The sequence below is a fragment of the Phocoena sinus genome, chromosome 4, assembly GCF_008692025.1.
Source record: "Phocoena sinus isolate mPhoSin1 chromosome 4, mPhoSin1.pri, whole genome shotgun sequence".
Lineage (NCBI taxonomy): Eukaryota > Metazoa > Chordata > Mammalia > Artiodactyla > Phocoenidae > Phocoena > Phocoena sinus.
In genome coordinates this window covers 6,373,920-6,387,672 of record NC_045766.1, presented here as the reverse complement: position 1 = coordinate 6,387,672, position 13,753 = coordinate 6,373,920, and the positions used below count along the sequence as shown (strand labels likewise).

General features: G+C 38.3%; 1 pseudogene; it reads right to left on the bottom strand.

The window, feature by feature from the left end:
• Positions 1-4,263: 4,263 nt before the first annotated feature.
• Positions 4,264-13,753, bottom strand: part of LOC116753168 — a 28,063-nt pseudogene continuing 18,573 nt past the window's right edge.

The following is a 13,753-nucleotide window of genomic DNA, read 5'->3' as shown; positions in this document are numbered from 1 at the left end:
AGGAAATGCAAATTAAAACCACAATGAGATCTCACTACACACCTATCAGAATGACTAACACAATAAATACTAACACCAAATTCTGATGAGCATGTGGAAAAACTGGGTCACTCGTACGTTGCTGGTGGGAATGTAAAATGATACAGCTGCTCTGGAAAACAGGCAGTTTCTTAAAAAACCGTATACCAGATTACCATATAATCCAGCTACTGCCCTATTGGGCATTCCCCCCCACCACCCCGTCCCGCTCCACAGAGAAATAAAAACTTATTTTGATGCAAAAACTTGTACATGAATGTTCCTAGAAGCTTTATTTCTAACAGCCCCAAACAGGAACCATCCCAGATGTCTTTCAAGAGGTGAATGGTTAAACAAATTATGGTGCATCCAAACCAAAGGTAACAAATAGAAAGAAACGAACTATTGATACATGCAACAATTTGGAGGAATCTCCAAGAAATTTTGTTGAGCAAAAAAAGTCAATCCCAAAAGGTTACACTGTGTATGATTTCATTTATGTAACATTTTCTAAATAACAAACTATTAGAAATAGAGGGCAGATTAATAATTGCCACTGAATAGAAATAAGGATAGGAAGGGGTGGGAAAAGGTGGGTATGGTTATAAAAGCACAGCATGAAGGGCCCTCATGATTTGCCTTTGTCCTAACATTTAAAAAATAAATAATAACTTTATTGAGTTATAATTCACATACCATACAATTCACCCCTTTGAAGTGTATACAAATCAATGATTTTTAGTATATTCACAAATATTTGCAACCATCCTTACACTCAGTTTTAGAGCATTTTCATCACTCTAAAAAGAACCCCCATAACTACTAGAAGTCATTCCCTACTTCTCTCCAACTCCCCCGCCACAGCCCTAGGCAAACACTAATCGATTTTCTGTCTCTATAGATTTGCCAATTTTGTATATTTCATATAAACGAAATCATGAAATATGTGATTTTTTGTGACTAGCTTCTTCCACATAGTACAGAAATTTCAAGGCTCATCTATGATGTAGCATATGTATGTATAACTTATTTCTTTTTATTGCCAAGTAATATGTCATTGTATGGATATGCCACATTTTATTTATCCATTCATATGTTGGTAGACATATAGGTTCTTTCTGATTTTTGGCCATTATGAATAATTCTGCTATAAACATTTTTTTGTGTGTGAGCATATGTTTTCATTTCTCTTGGATATATCCCTAAGAGTAGAATTGCTAAGTCATATGGTAACTCCATGTATAACCATTTGAGAACTGTCAGAATGCTTTTCAAAGCAGCTGCATGATTTTACATTCCTATTGGCAGAATGTGAGGGTTCAAATGTCTCTACATTTTCACCAACACTTACTATCCTTCTTTTTGATTCTAGCCATCCTATGGGTGTAAAGTGGTATCTCACTATAGTTTTGATACGCATTTCTCTGATACACTAATGATACTGAGCAATTTTTCATGTTTTTGGGCCATTTGTATCTCTTCCTTGGAAAAATGTCTATTGAGATAATTTGCCCATTTAAAAAATTGTTTTTTTTCTATTATTTAGTTATAAGAGTTCTTTAAGGTCTTTATATATTTTAGACAAAAAATTCTTATCATTGTTGGTGGGAATGTGAATTGATACAGCCACTATGGAGAACAGTATGGAGGTTCCTTAAAAAACTAAAAATAGAACTACTATACGACCCAGCAATCCCACTACTGGACATATATCCTGAGAAAATCATAATTCAAAAAGAGTCATGTACCACAATGTTCATTGCAGCACTATTTACAATAGCCAGGACATGGAAGCAACCTAAGGGTCCATCGACAGATGAATGGATAAAGAAGATGTGGCACATATATACAATGGAATATTATTCAGCCATAAAAAGAAACGAAACTGAGTTATTTGTAGTGAGGTGGACGGACCTAGAGTCTGTCATACAGAATGAAGTTAAGTCAGAAAGAGAAAAACAAATACCATATGCTAACACATATATGTGGAATCTAAAAAAAGAAAAAGTTTGAAGAACATAGAGACAGAACAGGAATAAAGACACAGACGTAGAGAATCGACTTGAGGACAAAGAGAGGGGGAAGACCAAGCTGGGACAAAGTGAGAGAGTGGCATGGACATATATACACTATCAAATGTAAAATAACTAGTGGGAAGCAGCCGCATAGCACAGGGAGATCAACTCGGTGCTTTGTGACCACCTAGAGGGGTGGGGTAGGCAGGGTGGGTGGGAGATGCAAAAGGGAGGGGATATGGGGATACATGTATACGTATAGCTGACTCACTATGTTATACAGCAGAAACTAACACACCATTGCAAAGCAATTTTACTCCAATAAAGATGTTAAAAAAAAAACCATAAAAAATAAAATAAAATAACTCTTATCATATATATGAGTTGTAAAAATTTTCTCCCATTCAGTAAGTTGTCTTTTCACTTTCTTAACACTGTACACTGAAGCACAGTAAGACTTTTATAAAGTCTTATTTATTTATTGCTATTGCTTGCACTTTTGGTGTCATATCTAAGAAACCATTGCCTAGTCCCAGGTCACAAAGATTTACACCTTTGTTTTCTTCTAAGAGTTCTATAGTTTTAGCTTTTATGATTTATCTTGAATGTGGTGGTGGATATGTAAACCTACACAGGTAATAATATAGAACTTCATACATACACACACTCAACAGATGAGTAGTACAAGAAAAATGAGGAAATCTTATTAAGATTGATGGATTGTATCAATGTCAATATCCTGGATGTGATATTATACTACAGTTTTGCAAAATGTTATCATTGGGATAAACTGGCCAAAGTGTACAAGGTATCTCCGTATAATTTCTTACGACTACATGTGAATCTAAAATTATCTCAATAAAATTTCAATTAAAAATAATCATAGGGCTTCCCGCCTGCTGATGCAGGGGACACAGGTTCGTGCCCCGGTCCGGGAAGATCCCACATGCTGCGGAGCGGCTGGGCCTGTGAGCCATGGCCACTGAGCCTGTGTGTCCGGAGCCTGTGCTCCGCAACGGGAGAGGCCACAACAGTGAGAGGCCCGCGTACCGCTAAAAAAAAAAAAAAAAAAAAAAAAAAAAATCATAGAAGTTGCTACTTTTTCATTTCTTGCCCAGTTAATGGTAGTCAACTTTTAATTTTCTTTTTTTTTTGCATCTAAAAGAAGTGCAACATAATAGCAATTATTGCCAGGTGAATTAACAGCATTTATGTGGGTATAGTTAATTCTTGTCTTTAAAAATAAGCAGTAGGCATGTAAGAGTTTTAGTGTAATTTTACATACATTCCTTATTTCAATATGTAGTGTTGATTTTGATTTCCACCAAATGCTTAATCATAAGGGCATAGGTAAGTGAAAATTCGGTGAGTAGGAATAATTTTAGGGGGGCAATATTTTTAAAAATGTGTCTATCTACACATTGGAATATAGTCTACTTAACACATAATACGTAAATAAAAGCACAGGTTGTCTAACCACTTCTTGAAATTTTAAAATCAGATCTTGTCTAAACAATTTTAGTTTTGCTAAGCTTTAATCTTTTTTTTCTTTTAAAAGGACAACTGTTGTTAATAGGCAATTAGCTGCTTTCTTGAATATAATGAGAAAACAGTCACAAACCATATTAATGCAAATTACTATAATAAGTACAAGGCAAAAGGGCATAGTAATCCTTTGTGGCTTTATTCTTCTTTGGAAGAGGTCAGGAGAATATTGGCTTGAATTCTGTCATCCTATCTACTTACTTTACTGTGTTCTTAAAAACACTATTCATAAAACTTCTTAGGTGACAAGTTAAGTTGAGCATTCAATGGAATGCTAATAGCAAATTATTTGCAAATGTCTAGCCTAAGGTTTTTTAAAATGAATTAGAATTTACCATGGAATATAAGGCTTCTTTGTTTTTCAAGAGTTTTCTCTTAGTTTTCTTTAATACTAGTCTCTGACATTATAAAACATTGTTTTTGTTTTTTTGTGTTTTGACAATTTCTAAATACAGATTCAGTTAAAAGATTGTTCCAAAATCTGCTGATTCATCAAAAGGCATTAAAACATTTCTTATGGCAGGAAAAGAGCCTATTAGTCTTTTAGTTGCTTGTGTCTGATATTAACAGGTAAGAAGAAACCAGGTAGGAAATGACTAACATACTGGAAATATTTGCACATACCAAAGTACCACGACTTCATTTTCTTTGTATCTGAGCGGTCCTGGGAGGAGCCTTGTGCTTCTCAGCAGGTGTGTGGTGTGCTCCATAGATTGGCATCAGTGATCTGGCCATTATACTCTGCCATCTTCTTCTTGAGGATGTAGGGGATTATGCTGTCTATGGAAACACTGCCAATGAGATCAGTAAAAAAAGTTCTTCGGTTATGTTAGAGCTCATCAGCCTGAGGGCCAGCAGGCGATTGAGAATCTGGACCAATCAGTAGGTGTCTTCTGAGTAGGCTTTCTGAAAATAATCCTGCAACTCCATCTGTGCCTTTCTTGGAATTTTAAAATCTGACTTGTGCTGGCCAAACCTGGATGATGGGGGGTAAAGAAAACTACAGCTTTAAGGTATGCAGACTCATAGACGTCTTCTATACCCAGCTTTGCCATACTTTTACACAACTCCTGAAGCTTCCAGATGTGCTCCACGACTTGCTTTATCTGTTTGCCAGAAAGTTTATCTTCCTGGATATCTTCTGCAGCTGATTGACTATGGCCACAAGGTAATGGAAAAACTCATGATCTGGGCCAGTCCAGGGGTGAAGAGCTCATTTCAGCAGGCTTGCAACAGGCTGGTTTTGCAGTCCTTCCCAAGTGCCTGAAGGGCTGGGGTTGACCTGGCCCAGTGCATGGAGAGGAAAAGCAGGCAGAACGTAGACTTGCAGAGGTAGTACACGTTGAGATACTCTAGAATTGGGCTTGTCATGTGATGTGAGTGTTTAAAAGGAGGAGGGCTTGGACCTGAATGATGAGTGTGGACTGGTCTCTACTGATGACATAGATGTTCCCTCCTCCACTGGTGTCTATCCCACCTGCCAGGCTTGGAGGCAAGGAGCTGTGTCGTATTAAGTGCTTTAGCGAAGGTATTACATGCCCGAGTAATCTCACTTGCAGATTGGTCCTCCTACTATATTTCTGAAGCATCACCACTGTTAAGGGATTCACTTAGGTTGACAAAGGAGGTTACTCCATTTGCCAGTGTGCCCAGAGCTGCTTGTTTAGCCTCGGAATCCGTGGTCAGGAGAAGGGTACCATCCTCATATATGAAAGGTTGCATCCAGTTCACAAGCATCCCGGATCAAGACCTATTTGTCTTGATCTACTTTGTCTGCCACAAATGTGGGAGTGGCTATCAGAGGATTTCTGGATCCTTCTGGATAAAGATTTTTCTCAGTTGAAGCAGCACAATTGCTTGGTTTTTCCCTTTGCACATCAAAGGGCTTCTGTTCACTAATCCCAAACTCCTAATTTATCCCTCCCCCCATCCTTCCCCTTTTGGCAAGTTTGTTTTCTATGTCTGTGAGTCTGGGAACTTTGATCTTGTACATCTGTGGAGGAGTGTTCACGGAGGATGCTTGTGGTTCATTACCTGTACGTGGGCAGACTGCTGAAGTGTGATTTCTTGCACATGGCTTTCTTCTTCGTCAAATTCCACGTGTAGAACAGAATACTCAGTAATGTTGTCTACACAGTAGATTTGTGACAGAGTTTTTGGGGCATTTGGGCTGTTGATAGGTACCTTCATTAAATGGCTCTTAGTGTTTGAGGGCCGTTGCTCTGGGGAGACATGCCACAATGTTATTCAAGAACCTTATTTCAGGGGCTTCCCTGGTGGCGCAGTGGTTGAGAGTCCGCCTGCCGATGCAGGGGATGTGGGTTCGTGCCCTGGTCTGGGAGGATCCCACATGCCGCGGAACGGCTGGGCCCGTGAGCCATGGCTGCTGAGCCTGCACATCCGGAGCCTGTGCTCCGCAACGGGAGAGTCCCGCATATGGCAAAAAAAAAAAAAAAAAAAAAGAACCTTATTTCAGAATTATGTAAACCCTCATTATAACTTGTATTACACGCTAATGAAATACAAATACTCAAATAAAACATAATCTATGTTGATATGCATTTTGTGGTCTGTTTGTGTAATTAAAGTGATTGTGTATTAATCCTTCACATGCTATTCTGAAGTCAGTGCACAGTCCCCATCCCTCTGAATTTTGGGACAGCAGGCTTTCCTTTTCATGAGTCAGCTGGTCAAGAAAGGTCAGAAGAGCTGATGTAAGGAGACAGCGAGGGATTATTCTATGACACTAATGACTCGACTGTATCATTTTCTTAAAATTTATTTTTTAGTTATTAATTTTTGGCTGCATTGGGTCTTTGTTGCTGTGCGTGGGCTTTCTCTAGTTGTGGCAAGCAGGGGCTACTCTTCGTTGCGGTGCACGGGTTTCTCATTGCGGTGGCTTCTCTTGTTGCGGAGCACGAGCTCTAGGTGAGCAGGCTTCAGTAGTTGTGGCTCGCGGGCTCAGTAGTTGTGGCGTACGGGCTTAGCTGCTCCGCGGCATGTGGGATCTTCCCGGTCCAGGGCTTGAACCAGTGTTCCCTGCATTAGCAGGCAGATTCTTAACCACTGTGCCACTAGGGAAGCCCTCGACTGTATCAGTTTACCATTCTTTGGGGATCTGAAAGAGGAGGGGGTAGAGGGGAAGGTCTCAGGAAGAACAACTTTTTGCAGTTAAAACTATTACCACTTCCTCCTACATGATATTCCAAATCCTGACTACTCTGAGGATGTCAGCCTATTTTGAAACTAACAGGGAAGGGAGAACCAGAAATGTGGAAAAGGATTAGAACATGACTTTAAGTGTCTTATAGGAAAGCATTTCTATTTTATTTCTTGAGAAAATGTAAACATTATCTTAAATAAAATAATTTAAACCTTTCAAACAGTTGGAAATAGATGTTAAATGTATTTGTTAAATTGTTTATGATTCATTAATTCTCAAATATTAAATGTTAACCCATAAAAAGTTTTAAGTTTTAAAACTTTTAAAAGTTTTAAATCTAATGTTTTAAGAGAGGGGTTGGTTTTATGATCTGGAAACTTAATTTAATTTTTTATGAATGAAAAGCTCATTGAAGGTTTTCCTCTGGAACAGTTTCATAAAGAAGAGGACAGGACAAATATCTACAACTATTAATAGTCTTATATTGAAAAAGTTATTAGTATTTTAATAAAATCGATACATTGCTTTGTGCTAATAATAACTAGAATACTTTAAAACTAGTTAAAGTTATTAGTAATTTAATAAAATCAATACATTGTATTGTACTAATAATAACTGGAAACTTTAAAACTAGTTTCTATTTTTTGTGTCATCTTTTCAAAGGATTTTTTGTTCTGTTTGGTTTGTATTAAATTTTTAACCTTTCTTGCTTTGAAACAATTTCAGGTTTACAGAAAATTCGCGAAAGTAGTGCAAAGATCTATAGAGCTCTGTATATCCTTCAGCCAGATTTTCAAAATGTTGATATTGTTCGTATTTGCATTCTTTTACTCTCTGTCTCTCTACATGCACACACACACACACATACAACACACACAAATACATACACATACATTGACGGTGGGTTTTAGTTTTTCCTGAACTACTTGAAAATAAGTTGCATACATGATGCCCTGTAACCCTTAATATTTAGAGTGTATTTACAATGCAAAAATCAAAATTATGAAATTGACATTCATCTAACATGACCATATAATCCACACATCTCACTCAAAGTTTGCCTATTTTCTCCAAAATTTCCTTTATGAGTTCAAGATCCAACCCTGGATCATGCATTGCATTTAGTTGTCACTCCAACTTGGAACAGTTTCTAAATCTTTGTCTTTCATGACTATAACATTTAAAAAAATTTTTTAATTTTCTATTTTGTTATTATAAAAAGTACTTTTCAGGCTTCCCTGGTGGCACAGTGGTTAAGAATCTGCCTGCCAATGCAGGGGACACGGGTTCCAGCCCTGGTCTGGGAAGATCCCACATGCCACGGAGCAGCTAAGCCTGTGCACCACAACTACTGAACCTGTGCTCTAGAGCCCGTGAGCCACAACTACTGAGCCTGCATGCTGCAACTAATGAAGTCCACACGTCTAGAGCCCATGCTCCACAACAAGAGAAGCCACCACAACGAGAAGCCTGAGCACCGCAACAAAGGGTAGTCCCTGCTTGCTGCAACTAGAGAAAGCCCGTGTTCAGCAACAAAGACCCAATGGCAGCCAAAATAATAATAATAAATTAATTAATTAATTAAATAAAATTTTAAAAAGTACTTTCCCCCATATTGTTTGTCCAAAATATAAATTTTTTCACATCTTTATTGAAGTATAAATGTGTTACAATGTTGTGTTAGTTTCTGCTGTACAACAAAGTGAATCAGCTATACATATACATATATCCCCATATCCCCTCGCTCTTGTGTCTCCCTCCCACCCTCCCTATCCCACTCCTCTAGGTGGTCACAAAGCACCGAGCTGATCTCCCTGTGCTATGCAGCAGCTTCCCACTAGCCATCCATTTTACATTTGATAGTGTATATACATCAATGCTACTCTCTTACTTCATCCCAGCTTCCCCTTTCCCCCCACCCTCGTGCCCTCAAGTCTGTTCTCTACGTCTGTGTTTTTTTTCCTGCCCTGCCACTAGGTTCATCAGTACTGCTTTTTAAAATTTCATACATATGCGTTAGCATATGGTATTTGTTTTTCTCTTTCTGACTTACTTCACTCTGTATGACAGACTCTAGGTCCATCAAACTCACTACAAATGACTCAATTTCGTTCCTTTTTATGGCTGAGTAATATTCCATCGCATATACATGGCACATCTTCTTTATCCAATCATCTGTTGATGGACATTTAGGTTGCTTCCATGTCTTGGCTATTGTAAATAGTGCTGCAATGAACATTGTGGTACATGGCTCTTTTTGAATTATGGTTTTCTCAGGGTATATGCCCAGTAGTGGGATTGCTGGGTCATATGGTAGTTCTATTTTCACTTTTTTAAGGAACCTCCATACCGTTCTCTATAGTGGATGTATCAATTTACATTCCCTCCAACAGTGCAGGAGCGTTCCTTTTTCTCCACACCTTCTCCAGCATTTATTGTTTGTAGATTTTTTGATGATAGCCATTCTGACCCGTGTGAGGCGATACCTCATTGTGGTTTTGATTTGCATTTCTCTGATGATTAGTGATGTTGAGCATCTTTTCATGCAGTTGTTGGCCAACTGTATGTCTTCTTTGGAGAAATGTCTATTTAGGTCTTCTGCCCATTTTTGGACTGGGTTGTTTGCCTTTGTGATATTGAGCTGCATGAGCTGCTTGTAAATTTTGGAGATTAATCCTCTGCCAGTTGCTTCATTTGCAAATATTTTCTTCTATTCTGAGGGTTGTCTTTTTGTCTTGTTTATGGTTTCCTTTGCTGTGCAAAAGCTTTTAAGTTTCATTAGGTCCCATTTGTTTATTTTCATTTTTATTTCCATTTCTCTAGGAGGTGGGTCAAAAAGGATCTTGCTGTGATTTATGTCATAGAGTGTTCTGCCTATGTTTTCCTCTAAGAGTTTTATAGGGTCTGGCCTTACATTTAGGTCTTTAATCTATTTTGAGTTTATTTTTGTGTATGGTGTTAGGAAGTGTTCTAATTTCATTCTTTTACATGTAGCTGGACCATAACATTTTTGAAGAGTAAATACCAGTTACATTAGAGACTCTTTCTTCATCTGGAGTTGCCTGATGTTTCTTCATAATTTATGCATTTTGGGCAAGAATTGTCTTATCTGTTTAAATTTGTATTTTTGTATATGTTACATAAGATAGATAATTTGTCAGTAGTGTAGAACATGTGTATAATTTATAAACAAATAAAAGGAGCTACATGCTTAAACATTTTTTTACTGATGGTGATACATGGAGATAAAGGCTTGGAGGCTGCTATACTAAGTGTTAAGGAGGATAACCAGACACAGTCTAGGAGCTGGAGCCTAGAAAGAAGAGAATGGGCATTTCAACTGGGGAATTGTGGGAACCCAGGAGCTTTGAGCTGCTGAATTATCCTGGTTCTGAATATGTAGGCAATTTAAGCCTTGCATCATTGCGTGATCAGATACTTTAATTTAAAAACCTGGTTTAACATTTTGTGATGTAGAAATTCAAAAGCCTGTGTTTTCAATTTATTTAGATACTTGATTTTATTGGCTGTCATGGTTGAAAAAATTCTTCCAACAATATGTTAATCCAAATGGAAAAAGCATATCTTTGACTATGCTTTCCAAATTGTAATTTTCATTGTTTAAAGCTAATTCAAAATTACTTAAATATTATTGTTAAAAAATAACTAGGAAATTTTTATCTACTGGAGGTTTATAATTTTAAAAGTTTTAACATCTAGGTCTTTTTTTCTTTTTTTAAAAAAATTGAAATGTAGTTGCTTACAATATTATATAAGTGTACAATATAGTGATTCACAATTTTTAAAGGTTATACTCTATTTACAGTTATTATAAAATATTGGCTATATTCTTTGTGTTTTACAATATGTCCTTGTAGCTTATTTTATACCTAATAGTTTGCACCTATTAATCTCCTACCCTTATATTTTCCCTCCCCCTTCCCTCTCCCCACTGATAACCACTGGTTTGGTCTCTATATCTGTGAGTCTGCTTCTTTTCTGTTATATTTACTAGTTTGTTGCATTTTTTAGGTTCTACCACATATGTGTGATATCATACAGTATTTGTCTTTCTCTGTGTGACTTATTTCACTTAGCATAATGCCCTCCAAGTCCATTCATGTTGCTGCAAATGGCAAAAATTCATTCTTTTTTATGGCTGAGTAGTATTCCACTATATATATATCACATTATCTTTATCCATTCATCTGTTGATGGACATTTAGGTTGCTTCCATACCTGTAAATAATGTAACTGTAAATAATGCTGCTCTGAACACTGAGGTGCATGTATCTTTTTGAAAGAGTTTAACATCTAGGTTTAACATGCACTGAAACTATTGAAGCTTTTTCACAAGTTGAAACAATTTTCCAGGTTTCTTTCTAAGTTTTTTTTTTTTTTTTTTTTTTTTTTTTTTTTTTGTGGTATGCGGGCCTCTTACTGTTGTGGCCTCTCCCGTTGTGGAGCACGGGCTCCAGACGCGCAGGCTCAGCGGCCACGTCTCACGGGCCCAGCCACTCCGCGGCATGTGGGATCCTCCCGGACCGGGGCACAAACCCGTGTCCCCTGCATCGGCAGGCGGACTCTCAACCACTGCGCCACCAGGGAAGCCCTCCAGGTTTCTTAAGTGTGCATGCATTAGAGATTTTTAGGCTACATAAGTTTTGGAAACAACATGTAAAAAAAAATGGTTCAGATGAACCTAGGGTAGGACAGGAATAAAGACACAGACGTAGAGAATGAACTTGAGGACACGGGGAGGGGAAAGGGTAAGCTGGGACGAAGTGAGAGAGTAGCATTGACATATATACACTAGCAAATGTAAAATAGATAGCTAGTGGGAAGCAGCCACATAGCACAGGGAGATCAGAGGGGTAGAATAGGGAGGGTAGGAGGGAGATGCAAGAGGGAGGAGATATGGGGATATATGTTTATGTATAGCTGATTCACTTTGTTATACAGCAGAAACTAACACACCATTGTAAAGCAATTATACTCCAATAAAGATGTTAAAAAAAAAAGTAGTTATGTTTTCGTCTATTGTTAGACTGAATTTTTTGTGGTGTGTCACATCCTTGTGTCTTCTAGTTGTCACTATAGCTAAGGTCAGCACATTTGGATCTCTTGATTTCTTTGTAAGAGGCAAATGAAGAACTCATCTTTCAGTTGGCCAGTTCTTTCAGGCATTTTGCCAGAGTCTCTCCTTCAATCCTCTGCATGGTGGCTTTGGTGGACGCCGTGAGGCACTTCCCCCAGCCCTTCATGTCATGTTGGTGGCTGGCAAGTCATCCTCTAGGTACAGCCCTCAGTGGAAGAAAGATGCCTCACCCAAGGTCACGTCCCCTCCCAGGGGCAGCTCTCATTCAATAACTGGTCGGGTCTGGATTAAGGGCTGGGCCAGCTTGTGGCGAGATGGGACCACATTGAGGGGCCATCCCAGCTCCAGAGCTATGCAGGGGATTGGTTGAGGACCTTGTGGGAACTGCGTCTCAGTTCAATTTCTCCTTCTGCCTAATCCTGCCTCCTTCACTTCCCCACAGTTGGTCCTAAGGGCATTCTCCAATAAAATTTCTATGTGATATTCTTTCTCAGAATCTGCTTCCCAGGGAACCTGATCTAAGAAAGTTACCCTCTCTACAAGAATGCAAAGAGTCCCCTACATTTTAAAATGTCTTGTTTTTATAAGTCTAACCTCACCACGACATCCTGTAGCACTTTGCTGTCTTATGGCTTCACCATCTTTGCTGCCAATAGCTTGCCTGTGAATGATAGATGGAATGCATTTCATGTGGGGTACTTTATCTGTACCTTTGCTTGGGAATTTCTAAAATTCCAATTCAAGTAGTTTCCTGCTCTTTTCCATGTATTGTAATCTTTCTAAAAGAAGTTATTTATAACTGAGGGAAAATATTATTTCGTCCTCTATTGTCGTGTCCCACAAAAAACAGTTCTTCATGTATTTTGTTATTGGAAACAGAATCCAGAAAATACCATAAGCTGAAATGTGTTAGAAACATGAGTGCTTCATCCAAATATATAGCAAACCTTCAACACTATGTAATTTGTTCCAACATTTGTTTCTTTACTCTTCTGTAATGCTTTCCATGTATCATCCAACAATATTTGGCTGACAAAGATATACATTTTGGGTTTCACCATATGCTTTTTTTGGTATTATTTCAGTCTTTAACTGTGACAGAACAAGTGTTTCCCCAATGAATGTGGCTCTGATTTGTAAAATACCTTTGCTTTAAAATGAGAAACCTCAAAAGAAACTTCTAAATATTTATTACCACATTTCATGACACTTTGTAAAATTCCATATGTAGTGTTGCATGATTTTATAAATCCCTGAAAAATCGTAATGGTTTTTCTTCAGGTTTGAGGTGCATCATTTTAACACAGCCTATTAATGTTTATGGCATCATGCTACCACTTGCTATGTCTATTTCTGGCAACATGGCAAACCAGATTACCCAGAAAGCTTCCTGCTAGAAAACACTTGCACATGTTAGAGGAAATATAAAAAGATATCATTTAAAAATGTGTAACTGAGCCAGAAAACATGTAAGGACATTTCCAATGGGCTAAAAATGAAGTATAAACTGAACTCCAGAGCCAAACCACACTGTAAGCCTGGGAATGGGATCAGGAGAGGGTAACGTGGAATCCTTGTCTCAGTCACATAGAGGTTCATCTGAGGACCTACACAAGCATAGGTGATAATGACTTGGGAATCCTATGAGTTTAAAGGCTGCATTTGAGACCCCCATAGAAAGCTGGGGCATTTTTTTAAAAAAAATAAATTTATTTATTTATTTTTTGGCTGTGTTGGGTCTTCTTTTCTGTGTAAGGGCTTTCTCTAGTTGCGGCAAGCGGGGGCCACTCTTCATCACGGTGTGCGGGCCTCTCACTATCGCAGCCTCTCTTGTTGCGGAGCACAGGCTCCAGACGCGCAGGCTCAGTAGTTGTGGCTCACGGGCCTAGTTGCTCTGTGGCATGTGGGATCTTC